Genomic DNA, 20,240 nt, shown 5'->3' on the forward strand with positions numbered 1-20,240 from the left:
ACTGGGATTGATGTATATATGCTATTGATACTTTGTATAAAATAGATAACTAATGAGACCCTACTGCATAGCACAGAGCACTCTACTCAATGCTCTGTGGTGAACTAAATGGGAAGGAAATTCCAAAAAATGGATATATATATGTGTGTGTGTGTATCTGGAAGAGGGCATGGCAACCCATTCCAGTATTCTTTCTTGGAGAATCCCATGGACAAAGGAGCATGGCAGGTTACAGTCCACGGGGTTGCAAAGAGTCGGACATGACTGAGTGTGCATGCATCTATAACTGATTCACTTGCTGTAGAGTAGAAACTACCATAACATTGTAAAGCAACTACACCCCAATAAAAAAATTTTAAAAAAATGGAAAAAGAAGCAGGGCTGCTATGGAGCAGAACTAGAAAGGGCAAGAATGTCTGCTATGTCAGCACGGACAACAGTCACGCCAGTGAGAATAGGCAAAGTTGCTCTTCACGCCTTCGCAACCCCAGCGTTCTTCACGCAGTCTTCAGGGTTCCAGAGCTTTAGGATCTCTGCTTCCCAGGGTAAGAAAACCTGGACTAGCCTGTTGAGGTACTTTTGGAAAATACCTCATCATCTAGATGCTTGCTATCTTCCCAGGATAAGAAATCCTGTCCTGAAGGGAATTGGACCAGTTTCAGGGACTCCATGGAGAGAGACTCATGAGGCCAACACAGGTTCCCAGACTGAGCTGAGCAAGAGGATGCCATATTTGACAAGTACCTTGAACTCCAGACAAAATACTTTAAGCTTTTACATATAGAATTTTGCTTAGTGTCATCCAAACCTTGCAACTACTCTACATTTTACAGACAAGGTTCAGACTTGTTTTGTTGTTCGGTCACTCAGTCGTGTCCGACTCTTTGTGACCCCCATGGACTGCAGCACTCCAGGCTTCCCTGTCCTGCACCAACTCCCGGAAATTGCTCAAATTCATGTCCGCTGAGTGGGTGATGCCATCCAACCATCTCAAACTCTGTCTCCCTCTTCTAGGCTAAGCAATTCTCCCAAGTTCACTCAGCTGGTAAGTGGTAAATCCCAGTTTCAAATGGAAGTTTATCTCTTAGAGAACGAACTTATGGTTGCCAAGGGGGAAGGGATAGTTAGGGAGGTTGAGATGGACATGTACACACACCTATTTTAAAAATGGTAACCACCAAGGTCCTACTAACACAGAGAACTCTGCTCAGTGCTATGTGGCCGCCTGGAGGGGAGCTTGGGGGAGAATGGATACGTGTATATATATGGTTGAGTCCCTTTTCTGCCCACCTGAAACTATCACAACATTGTTAATCGGCTAAACTCTGATATAAAATAAAAAGTTAAAAAAAAAATGAAAGTCTGTCTGACTTTTAAGCCCGGAATACCTTCCATTCAAGAGGGTCACAGGAGGAACCCTGATCTCAAAAGGCACAAAAGATAATCGGGAGCATTGAAGGAGGCAAACGGAAAACTGGAGAAATGAAGGAATGATGATGTGTGCTGTGAGGTCAGCTTCAGCTTTGGTTTACTTTAGTACACACAAAGCATATTTTAAAGGAAGACTTGCATCCATAACAACTAAGATAGAAAATACACCAAGGAAAGGAAGAAGTGTTTATGCATCTGTTTTCTAAGTAGAACTATGTAATCAACAACATCAGCAGCTTAAATAAGAAAAGATGATGATAAAAGGGAACACTTTCTTTTTTTGTTGTTTTTTCTTCTTTTCCTTTATAACATCTTTTTATTTTATATTGGAGTATAGCCAATGCAGTATTCTCACCTTCCAAATTTTATAGATGATAAATTTGAAGCACAGGATAACTTATCAAAGTTTTCTGGCAGAAAAGTGGTGAAATAGGTTTGAAATTTCAAACCCAAGCCATGCAAGTCTAGAGGTTGTAGTCTCAACCACTATATATTCTACTGAACTCAATTAGATATCAACATTATATATGGACATGCTAACTTTTTTTTTTTTTACAGAAACATAGCAAGAATCATTACACACTTAGAAAAAAGAAACATTAGAAATTCTGTAATGGTCCTGACATATGGTGCAAACATGGTCTAAAGAATAGACATGACCCCATAGATTGTGTAACAATCACAAGTGGGAAAACCAGTAGCCAAACAGGGAGAATTAAGACTATACTTTGACTAATTAACCAAAGTTAAATTGCCAGTGGAGATGGATATCACGTGTCCATCATGGAAGGAATACCTTGAGAAGGGCATAACATCTCTTTTGTAAGAACACATAATCTTTGGACCTGCCTGGTGGTCCAGTGGTTAAGAATCCACCTGCCAGGAATATTTAGATACACTGTACAGGTATGCAAAATTCCAGTATGAATGTGGAAATTACTCTGGAGCAGCAGAATATCTTTACTTCTTTAGAGTGTTGGTTCCAGCAACAGATAGAAATGCTTTGAGTTCACTCTGGGGAAAACTGGCCTCTGAAATCTTAATGCAGAATTGGGATGCAGCCATGGAAGACCTGACACGGCTAAAAGAGACCATAGATAATAATTCTGTGAGTTCTCCACTTCAGTCTCTTCAGCAGCGGACATGGCTCATACATTGGTCTCTGTTTGTTTTCTTCAATCACCCCAAAGGGCGCGATAACATTATTGATCTCTTCCACATATTCTTCGCTATTTGACCACAGCAGTCATAACAAACAAAGATGTTCGAAAACGCCGGCAGGTGCTAAAAGATCTGGTCAAAGTTATTCAACAGGAGTCTTACACATATAAAGACCCAATTACAGAATTTGTTGAATGCTTATATGTCAATTTTGACTTTGATGGGGCTCAGAAAAAGCTAAGGGAATGTGAATCAGTACTAGTGAATGATTTCTTCTTGGTGGCTTGTCTTGAGGATTTCATTGAAAATGCCCGTCTCTTCATATTTGAGACTTTTTGTCGCATCCATCAGTGTATCAGCATTAACATGTTGGCAGATAAACTGAACATGACTCCAGAAGAAGCTGAAAGGTGGATTGTAAATTTGATTAGAAATGCAAGGCTGGATGCCAAGATTGATTCTAAATTAGGTCATGTGGTTATGGGTAACAATGCAGTCTCACCCTATCAGCAAGTGATTGAAAAGACCAAAAGCCTTTCATTTAGAAGCCAGATGTTGGCCATGAATATTGAGAAGAAACTTAATCAGAATAGTAGGTCAGAGGCTCCTAACTGGGCAGCTCAGGACTCTGGCTTCTATTGAAGAACTTGTACAGGAAAATTGAAAAACCTTTAAAGGAAAGGTGAAATAATAAAACCATTATATAAAGGTGAAACCTTTTAGAAACAGCGTATTTAGTATAAATTTTGGAGAATTTGAATAAAATTGACCATTTCATTTAAAAAAAAAAAAAAAAAAAGAATCCACCTGCCAATACAGGGGACATGGATTCAATCCCTGGTCCAGGAAGATCCTACATGATGCAGAGCAACTAAGCCCGGGCATGAGGTTGGGCTCCGTAGTTGTGGCACACAGACATGATGTAGGCTACCCACACTACGATGGTCCAAAAAATAACAGACTGATAAAAGATGTAGCAAATTAAAACACTTGGTGAATCTGTATAAAGTGTATACCAAAGTTTTCTGTACTGTTCTTAAAACTTTTTGGTAAATTTGAAATTATTTCAACATAAGCTTTTTATTGTTTTGCTGCACTGTGTCTTTTTGTTGTGCGCAGGCTTTCTCTAGTCAGGGCAAGTGGGGGCTACTGTCTAGTTGTGGAGTGCAAGCTTCTCGTTGCAGTGACTTCTCTTGTTGCAGAGTGTGGGCTCTACAGCGTGCAGGAGTTGCAGCACACAGGCCTAGCTGCCCCTTGGCATGTGGGATTGTCCTGGGCCAGGGATCGAACCTGTGTCCTCTACATTGGAAGGCAGATTCTCAACCACTGGACCCCAGGGAACTCCCCAATATAAAAACTGACTTGAAAAAATGTTTCAAAGAGACATTGAGTTTATTACTTGATATACTGTATTTGATTTATATAGAATGTATTTCAAGAAAGACAATTTGGTTCAATATCTTATGCAAAGTAGGACACAGATTGCATTACTTTACAGGTTGAGCTGCTGTGATTATCATCATGATTCAGTCCCAGGAATCACAATGTTGTCATTAATTGTGATCACTTGTTGTTAACTAAGGAGCCTCTTGATGAGGATGAAGGAGGAGAGTGAAAGAGCCAACTTAAAAGTCAATATTAAGAAAAAACTAAGATCATGGCATCTGGCCCCATTACTTCATGGCAAATAGAAGGGGAAAAGGGGGGAAGCAGTGACAGATTTCCTCTTCTTGGGCTCTAAAATCACTGCAGATGGTGACTGCAGCCATGAAATCAGAAGACGATTGCTTCTTGGCAGGAAAGCTGACAAACCTAGACAGTGTGTTATAAAGCCGAGACGTTACTCTGCCAACAAAGGTCCATACAGTCAAGGGTATGGTTTCCCCAGTGGTCATGTACGATTGTGAAAACTGGACTGTAAAGAAGGCAGAGTGCCAAAGAATTGATGCCTTAGAACTGTGGTGTGGAGAAGACTCCTGAGAGTTTCTTGGATGGCAAGGAGATCAAACCAGTCAATCTTAAGGGAAATAAACCCTGAATACTCATTGGAAGAAATGATGCTGAAGCTGAAGCTCCAGTATTCTGGCCAACTGATATGAACAGCCAACTCATTGGAAAAGTCCATGATGCTGGGAAAGATTGAGGACAGAAGGAGAAGAGGGCAACAGAGGATGAGATGACTAAATGGCATCACTGATGCAGTTGACATGAACTTGGGCAAACTTCAGGAGATGGTGAGGGACAGGAAGGCCTGGCGTGGTGTAGTCCATGGGGTCGTGAAGAGTTGGACATGACTGGGCAACTGAACAAAACCTTATCACAATTTGTGGAAGCAAGCTTTTGCTACTATTGTACTTGTTACTCTAACACTTAAAAATACTTACATATTCCCAGTTTTGATGGAGTTCTTTTTAAAAAAAAATGGCTATTTAGATCATGGGATAATTTACCAAGAGCTGCCCGGAATACTTTTTTATCCTGAGGTCACATAAGACTCTTTACAGTTTGAGACAGCAACCTAATTTTTTGTGATGGTAATCATTATGGATAATATAATTTAAAAATATTCCCCCATACACAGTCAGAAATAGGGAGAAAAATCTAGTACCAAGTCATTAAGGTGCATTTCTTTAAATTGTCCAAAAGTTTGTTTATAACAATTCTAGTCACCTAAAACCCATCTATTGAACAGTGAGTCTATCCAAGTACTGCACAGTTCAACTCAGTACTCAAAATGCATAAGGCAAAACTACCATAACTTCATAGACCCTGAATCAGCTAGTTACTTCTTCCAGGACTTTGAAATTTGAATACAGCATTACCATGGCTTGTGGCTAATGCTGACAGAGGAGAGAAAGAGAGTAGAAACTAGAAAAATAAGATTACTTTCTTACTATAAAGGATGGGTGATATTAGTGATACATAATGTAACTCTATTGCCAGAGTGCAAAACAAACCCTAGTCAAGGTGTTTAGAGTGTTATTTGAGGAAGGCATGAATGAATGTGCTAATTATAACTAAGAAACACAAAAAATAAACCACTGTGTATATACAATGAATGAAGGAAGGCTTTATTTACAAAAACAGATGGAGCCTTGCAGAGAAGAGTTCAAGAGCAGTGAAGTGGCACCTTAGTTACTAAAGACTTTTGTTCTCTGTGAAGGACAGAGCAGCTCACCTGGGCCTGGATGAATTATGTCCTCGAGACTGACTTCCTCCCTGGCTGTCTTTCTTTACCTCACTAAGCTACCACCTGCATTTGACCGCTCAAAGGAAGAGAATGCATTGAGAAATGAACTGGAGATTCAGTTGCATTTGTCAGTTACTTTTCTCATTTAAACGAAGACTTTGTCACTCTATTTAACACAGCCATCTCTTGTTGGTTTAGCTAGTGATTTTAGACTCCTTGGTCCCATGGTACCATGCTGACCCTTCGAAGGGAGAGAAGAGTTTCTGGAAAGCAGTGACCACTCAGTAACCAGTGCAGCTAGATTAAAGGATCTGTGTCTCCACGTGTTGTTGTTCAGTTGCTCACTTGTGTCTGACCCTTGCGACCCCATGGGCTGCAGCACACCAGGCTTTCCTGTCCTTCACTATCTCCCGGAGTTTCCTCAAACTCATGTCCATTGAGTTGATGATGCCATCCAACCATCTCATCCTCTGTTGTCCTCTTTTCCTCCTGCTCTCAATCTTTCCCAGCACCAGGGTCTTTTCCAGTAAGTCAGCTCTTCACATCAGGTGGCCAAAGTATTGGCGCTTCAGCTTCAGCATCAGTCCTTCCAATGAATATTCAGGGTGAATTTCCTTTAGGATTGACTGGTTTAATCTTCTTGCTGTCCAAGGGACTCTCAGGAGTCTTCTCCAGCATCACATACTCTCTCTAAAGGACAGTTCTCTCTTGTAACCGTCAAGCTGACATCATTGGGAAATGTATCATTCTGCTAATTAACCACAATTAATTTTATGGCTCTAGTTCCACATCCTGTTGGTTTTAATATTATTCCAAAACACAAACTTGCATCAACTAAAGCATTACATCAACAACATGTTGAGTGGTGTCTCCTAACACCTCTCTCCTCTGCCTGCTGACAGCTGCAGACAGGACTGAAGCCAGATAGCAAGCTACCTAAGGTGTCAGGGGTGAGAGGTGGAGAGGGAAGGACAGGTACCATTTAAGTTAAGCACTCATTTTCTAGGCTGCATGTCAGAGGAACTCAGACACGTTCAGAAGACATCAGGCTGCATTGAATGAGAAAGGCAAATAGACTGAAGGGAGTCTGAATTGCCCTTTCTCCACTCATTGAAGGAGGAAGATCTATCACGACCCCCTTGAAACCTTTACCCCAAGAGAGCTCTGCCAACAATCACGTACCCAGTTTCACTGTCTTCACAGTTCTGCAGTTTGCTCTTTAAGCCATAATAACCTTCAGAGCAGTGGAGCTATCCCATGACCGAATGACATAAACATAATCCAGCTAGTATCTATTGAATGCCTACCATATTCCAAACTCCATGGTTCACATAATCATTTCATGTAACCCACAGAAGTCGGCAAAGTTGTTGCTGCTATAGAATATGTATATGTATGTTTCATATATATATATTTAAATTCATTTTTATACACTTAAATATATATGTGTGTATATATTTAAATTTAGATGTGGAAATTGAGGTTTATGAAGGTTAAGCCACACGGGTCAAAGTTCACACTGCCAGTAGGTAGAACAGGATTGAAATCTGCATTTGTTGATGTTCTTCTGCACTGGTTACTGTTACCATTATTATTTTGCTGAATATTCAAGTAGGACAAACATAATGTTGCAAGAATTGCTCTCTTTAATTTTTGCTTTCATATTGATTTTTACCTTCTTAGTGCTTTGATACTTAATGTCATATTCGTCTAAACACTTAAGACAGACATAGTCACTCTGCATTCTTTCAAATATTCATGATTGTGAATGCCACTTACATCTTTAAGATTTCAGTCTACTTCAGGGGAAAGCACTTCACTGACAAAAGACAGTATCCCTGAAGAGCAAACAAAACTCTCACTGAAGAATTTGGGGGAGAACAAAGATTACATTTTGTACCATATAAGGAATCTCAAACAAGTTGGTGTTCAATAAATTCTAAAGGATATACCAATTGAACTTAAATTACCATTCAACATTTCAGGCTAATTTTACACACCTTAATGAAATGGATACTCTTTTCATAATGGTCAAAAGAAATGATTAGAACTGCTCCTCCTATCCTGTGTTTATAAGATATTGGAGCCCTTGCTCTCACCCACACTGCCCGCCCCCCCCCCCCCCCCAGTATATTTAAACCTTTATACTCATTTTTGAAAAGAAAAGAAAATCAGATAAACAGTGATTTCCCCAAGGCAAAACAAAGATTGCAGGTGAATTAATAGCTCCTGGTTTTGTCAACTTATGCTTTAGGTCTATGTCTCAATTTTTTGTTTCAAAGAGAAATGTATTTTCGTTCATTCTTCACATCATAGGTGAAAATATAAAGATATTCAAGCCCCTGGTTTAGCACAACATAAGGAGGTATTTTGCTTTAATAGTAGTCAAACTAGATGATTTCTGAGATTTCTTACAAATCTGATATTACTTCAGGGGGAGAGCATTTAATACCAAAACCAAATAAATATATAATTTAGATTAATATCTTTTCAATAATCTCAGATATGCAGATGACACCACCCTTATGGCAGAAAGTGAAGAACTAAAGAGCCTCTTGATGAAAGTGAAAGAGGAGAGTGAAAAAGTTGGCTTAAAGCTCAACATTCAGAAAACTAAGATCATGGCATTGGTCCCATCACTTCATGGCAAATAGATGGAGAAACAGTGGAAACAGTGGCAGACTTTATTTTTGGGGCTCCAAAATCACTGCTGATGGTGACTACAGCCATGAAATTAAAAGACACTCCTTGGAAGAAAAGTTATGACCAACCTAGACAGCATATTAAAAAGCAGAGACATTACTTTTCCCACAAAGGTCCGTCTGGTCAAGGCTATGGTTTTTCCAGTAGTCATGTATGGATGTGAGAGTTGGATTATAAAGAAAGCTGAGCACCAAAGAATTGATGCTTTTGAGCTGTGGTATTGGAGAAGACTCTTGAGAGTCCCTTGGACTGCAAGGAGATCCAACCAGTCCATCCTAAAGGAAATCAGTCCTGAATATTCATTGGAAGGACTGATGTTGAAGCTGAAACTCCAATACTTTGGCCACCTGATACAAAAAGCTGACTCATTTGAAAAGACCTTGATGCTGGGAAAGATTGAAGGCAGGAGGAGAAGGGGACAACAGAGGATGAGATGGTTGGATGGCATCACTGACTCAATGGACATGAATTTGAGTAAACTCCAGGAGTTGGTGATGGACAGGGAGGTCTGGCATACTGCACTCCATGGGGTCGCAAACAGTCAGATACGACTGCGTGACTGAACTGAACTGAACTGAATATCTTTTCAAAGTGTTACCTATCTGTTATAAAATATGTGAACACTGAACACTATAGAGTTGTGGTAAACACAAAAATGTGGCATCTGCTGTCATACTTTTTTTTTTCAAGGTTTTTTTTTTTTTTTTTTTTAATGTGGACCATTTTTAAAGTCTTTGTTGAATTTGTTGCAATATTGCTCCTGTTCTATTTATTTATTTTTTGGTCACAATGTATATGGGATCTTGACTCTCCAAACAGGGATCAAACCCATACCCTCTGCATGGGAAGGTGAAGTTTTAACCACTGGACCACCAGGGAAGTCCCTATCTGCTGTCTTACTTTAAATGAATTCCCCAGTGATTATATCAGAGCCAGTTTATCTTCCAATTTGAAAGGTAAAACTTCTTCTCCCTCACCCTAGATGTTGCTTCCAGATAGGAACTGCCAAGATCTTGAGATCTCCACACTCCACAAGTTCTCCACACGCCTGGCCACAGGTTCAAGGAGAGGCATGGAAACCAATTTGAGTATGACAGTACTTACTTTGTCTTTCCAGGTGGCTCAGTTGGTAAAGAGACTGCCTGCAATGAGGGGCCTGATGGGCTACAGTCCATTAGGTTGCAGAGTCAGACACACCTGAGCACCTAACATACATGTGAGAAAGGAGTTAACAGGTAGAGGAAAGTGAAGACAGGCTAGAGCTAGTCATGAGCCCTGGCTCTTAGAGTCCTCCAGGCCCCCTCACATACCTGGTCCTCCAAAAGCTTGGTTATAGAAGCAAATAAATTTCCCTATTTGTTTAAGATGGATCAAATTGGGTTTCTGTCACTAATATCCATTAGCCTTGACTAATGTTTCTAGAGAAGGTGTTTGGGAGGATTCCATTTTCACTTTTATACATTAATTGTATTACTCAGAATTTTTTTTGGCTGCAGATGATAGACACTCTACTTGAGCTAACATAAGCAAAGAGAAGTTACTGGATCATGTTTTCAAATATATCAAGGGTATGAGTGAAGCTGGCCTAAGGAATACCTGGAGTCAAGAATCTAAATGTCTCAAGAATCTCTACTATTTTTCTTTCTGGATCTCAGCTGTCTTCTTCCTTAATTATAGGCTTGCTTTTTTCATGGCCATTGTTGGGAGATTCTAGGCCTACCTGTTTACAATATATGAGAAGAAAGTTCTTCCTTCTCCATCTTGGGTCAGCAAAAATCTCAAGAAAGGATTCTGATTGGCCTGGTTTGGGTCACCTGCCCATTCCTATACCAATGACAAGAATATAGGTACTGAAAGTGAAAGTGTTAGTCACTCAGTAATGTCGGACTCTTTGTGACCCTATGGACTGTAGCCCACCAGTCTCCTCTGTCCATGAAATTCTCCAGGCAAGAATACTAGAGTGGGTTGCCATTTCCTTCTCCAGGGTATCTTCCAGACCCAGGGATGGAACCTGGGTCTCCCACATTGCAAGCAGATTCTTTACCATCTGAGCCACCAGGGAAGCCTCTGTTCCCATAGACAGATTCTTTTCCATTGGGAATAAAATTGGGCCCTGGCAGTTCAAGAATCATCTGTGAATGGAACGAGGTGAAGTCTTTCTCCTCTTAACAGAAGCCAGTTACAAAAAACCCTCAGCAAGCACGTTAATTTGTTTGATTTGAGTCACAGTCTAATCTCTGAACTAATCACTTTGGCCAGGGACTCTAGGGCAACACAGTTAAGCAATTCCTGCAGCCCAAGAGATAGAATTGAAAAGAGAATGGCAGCTTCCATTTGGAACAACTGACAAGAGCAAGAAGACAGTGGTTTATCAGGGAGTGTGGCTTGTTTCCAGAAGAGAAGAAAGGTGGGGAGTAGATAAGTGTTCATATGCCCTCTGTTAACAGTTTGATGCATACCTTCCTTTTCTCTCATGAGCAAATGTAGAAAAATAGGAAAATTCCAATGTATCTACTCATGCTGGATGCATACCAACACTCAAAACAAAGCATGTCCAGAATCTACATTTCTCTGTGAGAAGGTGACATATAGTTCTATATCTGCTATTAATGCCTGTGAGCTTAGTCGTGTCCAAATTTTTGCAACCCCACTGACTGTAGCTCACCAGGTTCCTCTGTCCAAAGGATTCTCCATGCAAGAATACTGGAGTGGGTTGCCATTTCCACCTCCAGGGGGTCTTTCTGACCCAGGGATTGAACTTGTGTCTCCCTTGTTGGCATGCAGATTCTTTACCACTGAGCCACCTAGGAAGCCCTATGTTTGGACAAACTGTCCCTGTTTCTAATAGGAGGCATTCTATTTTCTTTTAGGATCAGGAGAAAACCAGAATACTCTCTAAAGAACTTGGAGCTACAGGCATAACCCTGAGGACTGGGGTTGAATTCCTTGCCTAACTTTTGGCAGAGGACATCGTTCTTAAACTATGTTACAAATATATCCTTGAGATAAAATTCTGAGATGACTCTGTCACTTCTGCCACATCCCTTAACATATGTTCCTAGCATAGTTTTAGGCGAATGGCATAGTCTCGATGAATAGATCATTAATTGTCTTGGAATCTAAAACAGGTATGTATTTTCACCAGGCCTTTGCTGTTCACTGGAGAGATTACATATTTGTATGTATATATGTATAATATTACACATATATTTTACATATATGTAATATGATACACGTTATATATAATATACAAGGGATTCCCAGGTGGCTTAGTGGTAAAGAATCCACATGCCAATGCAGGAACCGCAGGAACCGTGAGTTCAACCCCTGATCCAGGAAGGTTTCCTGGAAGAGGAAATGGCAACTCACTCCAGTATGCTTGCCAAGTCCCCTGGACAAAGGAGCCTGGAGGGCAACAGCACACGGGGTTGCAAAGAGTCAGATATGCCTGAGCATGCACACACACATATATAATATACTATATAATACATAATGTATATCATATTGCATACTAAATATATAATGACTACATATATATATAATATAAAAATATTTAATGTATAATACAAATACATTATGTTTGAAAAGAAACATTCTTTGCATTCTAATAACATTCAAAAATTATCAGGAAAGCTTTACAGTATAGGCTGTGTAGCCAGGTTCCCAGAGGCCCCCAGGGAGTCTCACTTCCTTGGTGTTACGCCCTCGTACAGCCTCTTCTGACAACGAACAAGGCTGCTCTTGTGTGACCAATAAAAGTAAGACCCAGACAATTTTTTTTTCTTGTTTTAAAATTTGGCCATGCCACATAGCATGTGAGATCTTATTTCACTGACCGGGGATCAAACCCACAGCCACTACATCAGAAGCACAGAGTCTTAACCACTGGACCACCAGGGAAGTCCTGGGGGATTGGTTTCTGAGACTAGGAGACTCTGAAGCTATGCCGTGTCTTTTAGTAATAAAAGATATCATTCACTCTGGGAGAAGGCAAATGTCATGTCATGGCTGTTGACCAGCTCTATGGCAAGACCTACATGGGGGAGAAACTAAGGTCTCCTGCCAATAGCTGCCACCAACTTGACAATCACGGGACTGGGTTACCGTCAGCCCCAGTCGAACCTTTTCATGAGATCAATCTCAGAGGACACCTGAGAAGCTCTTGAGAAGACTGAGCCCCAAGTGCCTGGAGAGACCTTTTCCTAATTCCTGGTCTCTGGATAGACACTGGGAGACATAATACATGTTTATTGTTCTTTTAAGCCCCTAAATTAGGGGTGGCTATTTGTTATACAATAATAATAACTAATACATAAACAAAAATAAAATTAACAAATACGTCTCAGTAAGTTTAACAGCAACCTCTCCTTCTGAAGTTCATTTTAAGATGTCAAATTAGGCCACGTTACCATAAATGGACTAGGTTTTCTGATTCCTTGCTCCTTCTGAGTCTATGCATAACTTTAAGATGTGCACGTTCAGTTGTGTCTGACTTTGTGACCCCATGGACTGTGTAGCCCAACACGCTCTGCTGTCCATGGAATATTCCAGGCAAGAATACTGGAGTGGGTTGCCATTTCCTACTCCAGGGGATCTTCCCGGGTCAGGGGTCGAACCCAAGTCTCTTGTATTGGCAGGCGGATTCTTTACCACTGAACCACCAGGGAAGCCATCTTTAAGACACTCTATTTCTAGTAACTAAGCACTTGTCTTCAGCCAATGAGATCTCTGTTACAGAGAGAACTAAAAACACTGTTTTCTTTACCAGAAGTAAAAATTCAGGCCAGGGCTGAGGTCACCAGTAAAAGAATACAAAATAACAGTTAGGCAATATCTCTCCACCCCACCGGACAGGTTTTCCTTTAATCCCTAAACAGAACTAAACCTTAAAAAACACATTTAACAAAAGTGCTGCTGTTCATATATTTTGGAATTTTTGTTGTTTACTTTCACTAAGTAACCTGTTGAGAAAATGTGTGTTACTGAAATATTTTTAGTTATGTAAACTTTGTGTTAATTGCTAAAGGAAGGGGTTTCTGGAAACATTCAGGCTAATATTTGCTTTCCTGAGCACCAACTGTCCCTTAGTTACATGTTCAAAGGATTCAAAGAAAGAGCAAAAAAATTTCAAAGAAGGAAGCAATCATTTTTTAAAAAGAAATATTTTTAGAAAAATTCAGATTGATCTAGGTAGTCTAACAAAGGTAATAAATTATGACAAGTTGATATTTAAAATTACAGAGTTTAACATGAGTAGATATAAAAATGTGGCCTCTTTTTAGCTACAGAGCTTTAAAAAAAAGTCTTATCACATTAAAAATAATTGTTATTCAGAAAGTAGATTAGCCTAGGGCTGGGGGATGAGAGAAACGGGGAATGTATGCTAATGAGTTCAAGGTTTCTTTTCTGGGTGATGAAGATGCAGTAAAATTAGATTATGGTGACGTTTGCACAGCTATGTAAATATACTAAAAGTCACTGAATCACATACTAAAAATGGGTGAGTTTTGTGAAATATATCTCAATAAAGCTGCTTTTCAAAATTGTCATGGATGACCCTGAAAGCATTTGGTTAAAGGATTAGCAGTGTGCAAAAAAATCACCCAAAGAATGGTTCTAGTTCAAACCTTGTTTTTGTCCTGCTTCTAAGCAGTTACATGTTCACGACCAAAGATGAAATCAAATTTTAAGATGCTCTAGTGGTGCATTTTAAAAATTTTCTAACAAGAAATACAACCAGGAGTCTTTTTTAAGCTGAAAGTTATGCTTCAGTCTGTGCTCAGACAATAAATCTGATAGACTTTGAACTTGCCGTTAGAACTGAAGAGAGAATAGCTACAGCTGTTTGCAGTAACTATCAAGGCAAATGTAAAACACAAAACTGAAACCCTGACAAGTGAAAAAGGCATGCCTTTCATAGACATTACTGTCACCACAACAAAGTATATTAGAGATTTTGCATTTCAATGATTTCAAAGGATTACAAGGAAACTGTTTTTCTATAGGTTACCTTATATATGTAATGGTGACTCCAAACGAGTCCAATTTTTTGTTCAGTTCAGTTTTTCACTTGTGACACAATTGCAACAACAAAAAATCCTGTTAATTAGAATTTGTTGGCTGCCTGTAATATAAAAGGTTTTTGAGGGTTAGTTCTTCAGTAAAAATCCAAAGATAACTAAACTATATATATATATAGTTTATATATATATATATATATAGTTTATATATATATATATATAGTTTATATATATATATATATATATATAGGCACCAACTATATAACTTTACACATTTGCAAGTTAGTTAAGAGCTTCTTAAATACTTTAGGTCCAATTGTACACTTTATTTTAAAATATAAAATTTATCATGAAAACATAGTATTTAAAAAAAAAATATTGTATATAATGAAAGAATTGGAAGGACCGATGCTGAAGCTGGAGCTCCAATACTTTGGCCACCTGATGTCAACAGCCGACTCACTGGAAAAGACCCTGATGCTGGGAAAGACTGAAGGCAAAAGGAGAATGGGGAGGCAGAGGATGAGATGGTTAGATAGCATCATCAACTCAGTGGACATGAATCTGAGCAAACTCTGGGAGATAGTGGAGGACAGAGGAGCCTGGTGTGCTGCAGTCCATGGGGTCGCAAAGAGTCAGACACGACTTAGCGACTGAAGAACAATGAAAGAAGCCAGAAACAAAAGACGGCTACTGGATAATTCTATTTATATCAGGTTCTGGAAAAGCAAAGGTAGAGGAACAGAAAATAGATCAGTGCTTCCCAGGAGCTGCAGGAGAAGGACAGTGATTACAGAGGCACATTAGGACCTTTTGGGGGGGCTGCACCCCACAGCACATGGGATCTTAGTTCCCCGACCAGTGACGGAAGCCACATTGGAAGTAGAGAGTCTTAACCACTGGACTGGCTGGTAAGTCCTTCTGGGCTGAAGGAAATGTTCTGTATCATGACTACGGCTGTCATTCTTTTTAAAAAATATATTATTTATTTACTGGCTGCCCTGGGTCTTCGTTGCTGCATGCAGGCTTTCTCTAGTTCCAGCGAGCGGAAGCTACTTTCTCGTGGTGCACAGGCTTCTCACTGTGGGGGCCTCTCCTGTTGCGAAACACGGGCTCTAAGACTTCTGTGCTTCAATAGTTGTAGCTCCTGGGCTCAGGAGTTGAGGCACACAGGCTTAGTTGCCATTGGGCATGTGGAATCTCCCCAGACCGGGGATCAAACCTGTGTCCCCTGCATTAGCAGGTGGCTTCCTAAGCACTGGACCACCAAGGAAGTCCAGCTCTCATTCCTTGACTTTGTGCATTGGCAAAACTCGTGAAACTGAACTTTAAAAGGGATAAATTGTAACTTGAAATCTAAGTAAATATACTATAAAATTAGACTCCACTACTTTGAGCAAAGAGTATGCTCTTAGAGCTAACTTAATGATGCTGAAAATACATTACATCAGAAGGAAAACTGAGTCCATAGGTAAGGGAGGTTTTATGCTGTCCCAAAACTTTTTATCTTCATTGTAGAAAACTTGATGAGAATAAGTTTTTAAAAAGCAGTCTGGATGGAAATCTTAACTCTATAGGCTAAAATTAGTTCCTACAATCCCCATGAACAAACATGTTACAAGGCACTTAACCTTCATCACTCACTTGATTATTTATCATTTGCTGCATCCTCTTATAATTCCTATATTGCTTTTATTATTACAACTATTTAATAGCTATAATTTATGAAAGACCTACTAATATAAGGCCTACTGAGCCATTCTCTCACTATTTTCCCTTTCTCTGTCTCTCTCTATATATATATATGGCAATTTTTTAAATTTAATTTTACTTTTTTAAACTTTTTACTTTATATTGGAATATAGCCAATTAACAATGTTGTGGTAGTTTCAGGTAGAGTCAGCAAAGGGACTCAGCCACACATATACAGGTATCCATTCCCTCCCAAACTCCCCTCCCATCCAGGCTGCCACAAAACATTGAGCAGAGTTCCCTGTGCTATACAGTAGGATCTTTTGATTATCCATTTTAAATATAGCAGAGTGTACATGTCCATCCAAAACTCCCTATCTCTTCTCCTGATTCTATTTGGCAATTTTTAAAAAGACTTTATTTGACCTAGTTCCCTTGATACAAACACTTTTTTACTATTTATTGAGGTAGTAGATGACCTGCATTATAATTACTCTTGGTATATGTATACACCTGTGGCTATGTTAAACATCTGTTATTATTACATAATATAGGAGAGATTTGAACCTAGGTTTTTTTTCAGTTGGAAAACCTATCTTTTCTTGTTATTTCTATTTCCCAGTATAATGTGAGTTGTTTGAAGGAAGAGGCAATGTGATACGAATTTATTCATTTACAATCTCTACTGTCCTACCTTAGTACAATGCACAGAGCAGATTCATGTATACTGTTCCACAAGAACAGAACTGACCCATTGACCATCAACCCAGAGAGTGGTAGGCTAACGAATTATTAATCTTATATCAAAATCTTTTGGGAGGTGTATTTTAGAGTTACAAGGAAGGACTTCTCCCATCCTCAATAACAAACCTGATTTATAATTCATCCTTGAAAGTGATCATCATTTTGTTTTTTAAAAAAAGATATTTCCACTTCTCACGCAAGGCTTGGAGGTATAACTCTTTTCCATTCCAATGAATTTAAGATGCCATTTGATTGTGGTGGTGATGGCTTTTGTAGATGGGTGCTCAGCATTTTTCCATCATCTTTTTATGCACCTGCCTAGTCTGCAGAGGCAGGGAAGTCTCCCAGATTCCTTGCACCTGGGTCCTAGAATTTTAGGATCAGCCAGAGAGGTGCGCTTGTGTAAGAGCAAACCATCCTTTTGCTGCCTCTGCTTGCAAGCTCAGTGGTGGAGTTGCTGGGTTTTATGTGACTGCGTTAGTACAGCACCTCCACTATTTAGTCACTAGCTTCAAAGGCAGGAGGTGGAGTGTTTCTTTTCCTGATTTGGACTGCAATGAGTATGAAAGGGTTCTGAAGCCAGTAGCTCCCAATAGCTTCCTGATCATGGTAGTGGTCGTGTAGTTTGGAAGCCTATATCTTCCTGACTGGAGAAGGGCAATAGCTTTGTAAATTGTTTTTTTCTTTAAAAAAAAAAAAGATTTATTTGGCTGCACTGGGTTTAGTTGCGGCATTCAGGATCTAGTTCCTTGAGCAGGGATCAAACCCAGGCTCCCTGCATTGGGAGCTCAGCGTCTTAGCCACTAGATCTCCAGGAAATTCATGCAAATTATCCCTAAAACTCAAATCTTGAGTCTGTTTCTTCAGCCATTTCAAAGATTCTTAAGCCATTTAATACTGATAATAAATGGTTCCTCCTTAAACTAGCTTGAGTAGATTTTATTCTCTGCAAATGAACCCTGACCAATACAGAAATGAAATGGTTATAGTCATCTCTAGACTATAAAAATTAAATGGATGATGGCACAATACTGTCAATCAAAATAATAACCAAAACAACTCCTGAATCTAGCTAAAAGGAATGGTTTCACATTGTTTAGATGGATATTGTCTGTTTGTAATCCAATGAACTCCAAAGAGAAGACTAGATATTGCATGCAAATTGAACATTGTCTGAAATAAGAAAGCATTAGTCAGAACCCTTAAATGTACTATATTTTCCTTTTGATAAGTGCTATTCAAAAGTGATATTAGGCATGATTACTAGAAGTAGGAGGGAGGAAAATAAGTAATTGGATCATGTGAAAAATATTTCTGAATAGAAATTTTTTGAGATATGCTAATTTTATGAACAGCTACTGATTTTATTTTGTCATGAGAAGTCTTAAGCAAAGGCTGTGAGAAATCAAAGCACCCCCAAAAGCAGGGCCCTCAAGAACTAATGAAGAAAGAAAGTATTTGAGAGTGTTGGATAAGGGGAACCCTTCTTGGAAAAATTCACTTAGGGGTCTAAAATTATACACAGAATATACGTATAAAATTTTATTTTGAAACCACATAGTTAATTGACCCTAGACAACTTATTGCAAAGGATTTTGAATTATTAGAAGTAAAAATGGCCTTAAAATATAGACTATGATGCTGCTGCTGCTCTATTTTGGAGCATATTTTTCTTGAAGGGTGGTTACAGCCACTATAACAACTTTCATGATGCTTTAACCTAAAATAGGTTAAAGGAAGTCTTACAGTACCACCTAGGTGTGCAGGTTATGTCATGGTGAATGTGTCAGCAGTGTGGAACTATTATTTTAAAAAAGCTGACATGATCCTACAGTATACTTACCAAAATAGGACATACAAAACCATGAGGTAATTTTTCCCAATATATGTAGGGATGGTTAAACCCATGTTAGAAACTAACATCCAGTCTGAGGCTTCATATTTTTTAAAATAAAGTGCAGAAACCAGAAAGGGAACAGAGCATAGCACAGAGACTGATTAAAGAGTTAGAAAATAGGGCATAAAAAATGGTAAGGAAAGGGAACTGGTTTTATTTATCCATAAGAAGGTTAAATGGCCTTAATATGTAACTTAGTGGACTATAAAAATAAAATAGACAAAATACATTTAGGCCTCCTAACCACCCAGACAGTAACAACATAGAATTAAATAAATAGGAACACGTTGTGAAGTAATTAGCCTCCAACTAATAAAAAAATTAAAAAAAAAAAAAATAAATAGGAACACAAAGTTTGCAACAACAATCACTTAAGCGAGAACTGGTTCTACCATTTGATTCCAAAATAGCTGGCCAGATCAGCTGAGAAAATCTCCATGATGCGAAAACACCAGGAAAGTGGAACTCTAGTTGAGTGATGGGACTCCTGTGGTATCTCTGGATTACTAGATAAATATTCAAATATTTCATTATAGGAATAAATACTCCCAACTATTATTAATTATGGAGAAAACCATGAATGAGGAGGCCAGCATACTGTACCCGTTGTGGATACTTCTAGAAGTAGAATAGCTAAATCACATAGACATCCAGCTAGCTATATTAGCAAGTTACGGCAAGCTTTATGAATAATTGCATAGGGCCTACTTAACATGTACTGACAGATGTGAATATCCAGTAGTAGTAGTTAGACTTTAAAGCTAGGCTCCATGCCAACAGGAGAAAAGACAAATGATTGACTCTTGGGTCCCTGTCTACTTTTGTGAGGTATCTGCATTGCTGCAATCTGTGTTTTAAAGAATAAAGTTGGTCATTTTAGGCTAGTTTCTAAAATAAACCAGGCTAGGGGACTTCCCTGGTGGTCCAGTGGTAAATGGAATCTGCCTTGGAATGCAGGGGTTGTGGGTTGTGGGTTCAATCCCTGGTTGGGGAACTAAGATCCCACATGCCACATGGTGCAACTAAGACTCAATGCAACCAAATAAATAAATAAATAAAATAAATAAATATTTCTTAAAAAGCTAGTCTAAGATTAAAGATGGCAAAATAGCATGTGGCTGTATCAAATACTACTTATTTCTTCTTTTGAAATCTTCTAAAATCTTTTTCTATAATAAGATGAGAGTCTTTAGTTTTTTCCTCTGGACAACCCGCCCTCAAAAAAAGCATCACTAAGTGCCAAAATAATGTCTTAGACCCTAGACCACACTAGTGGCCATACATATCAAGAAACCCAGTGGTTTCCTATAGAATCACGATTCACATTCCTTGAAGGAAGAAGGAAGGGAAGTTTGGAAGTCAGAGACGGGGAAGTAGAAAAGTGGTGTTGCTAGAGATGTTC

At 39.1% G+C, this 20,240-nt stretch overlaps 1 pseudogene across 1 annotated transcript; it reads left to right on the forward strand.

Annotated features, from left to right (window-relative positions):
- Nucleotides 1-412: 412 nt before the first annotated feature.
- On the forward strand, nucleotides 413-3,391 carry LOC122679962 (annotated as a pseudogene). The gene is made up of 2 exons (XR_006336580.1): nucleotides 413-545; nucleotides 2,301-3,391. The product of XR_006336580.1 is annotated as a eukaryotic translation initiation factor 3 subunit E-like (transcript).
- The last annotated feature ends 16,849 nt before the right edge of the window (nucleotides 3,392-20,240 follow it).

The sequence above is a fragment of the Cervus elaphus genome, chromosome 22 (genome assembly GCF_910594005.1).
Source record: "Cervus elaphus chromosome 22, mCerEla1.1, whole genome shotgun sequence".
Classification (NCBI taxonomy): Eukaryota; Metazoa; Chordata; class Mammalia; order Artiodactyla; family Cervidae; genus Cervus; species Cervus elaphus.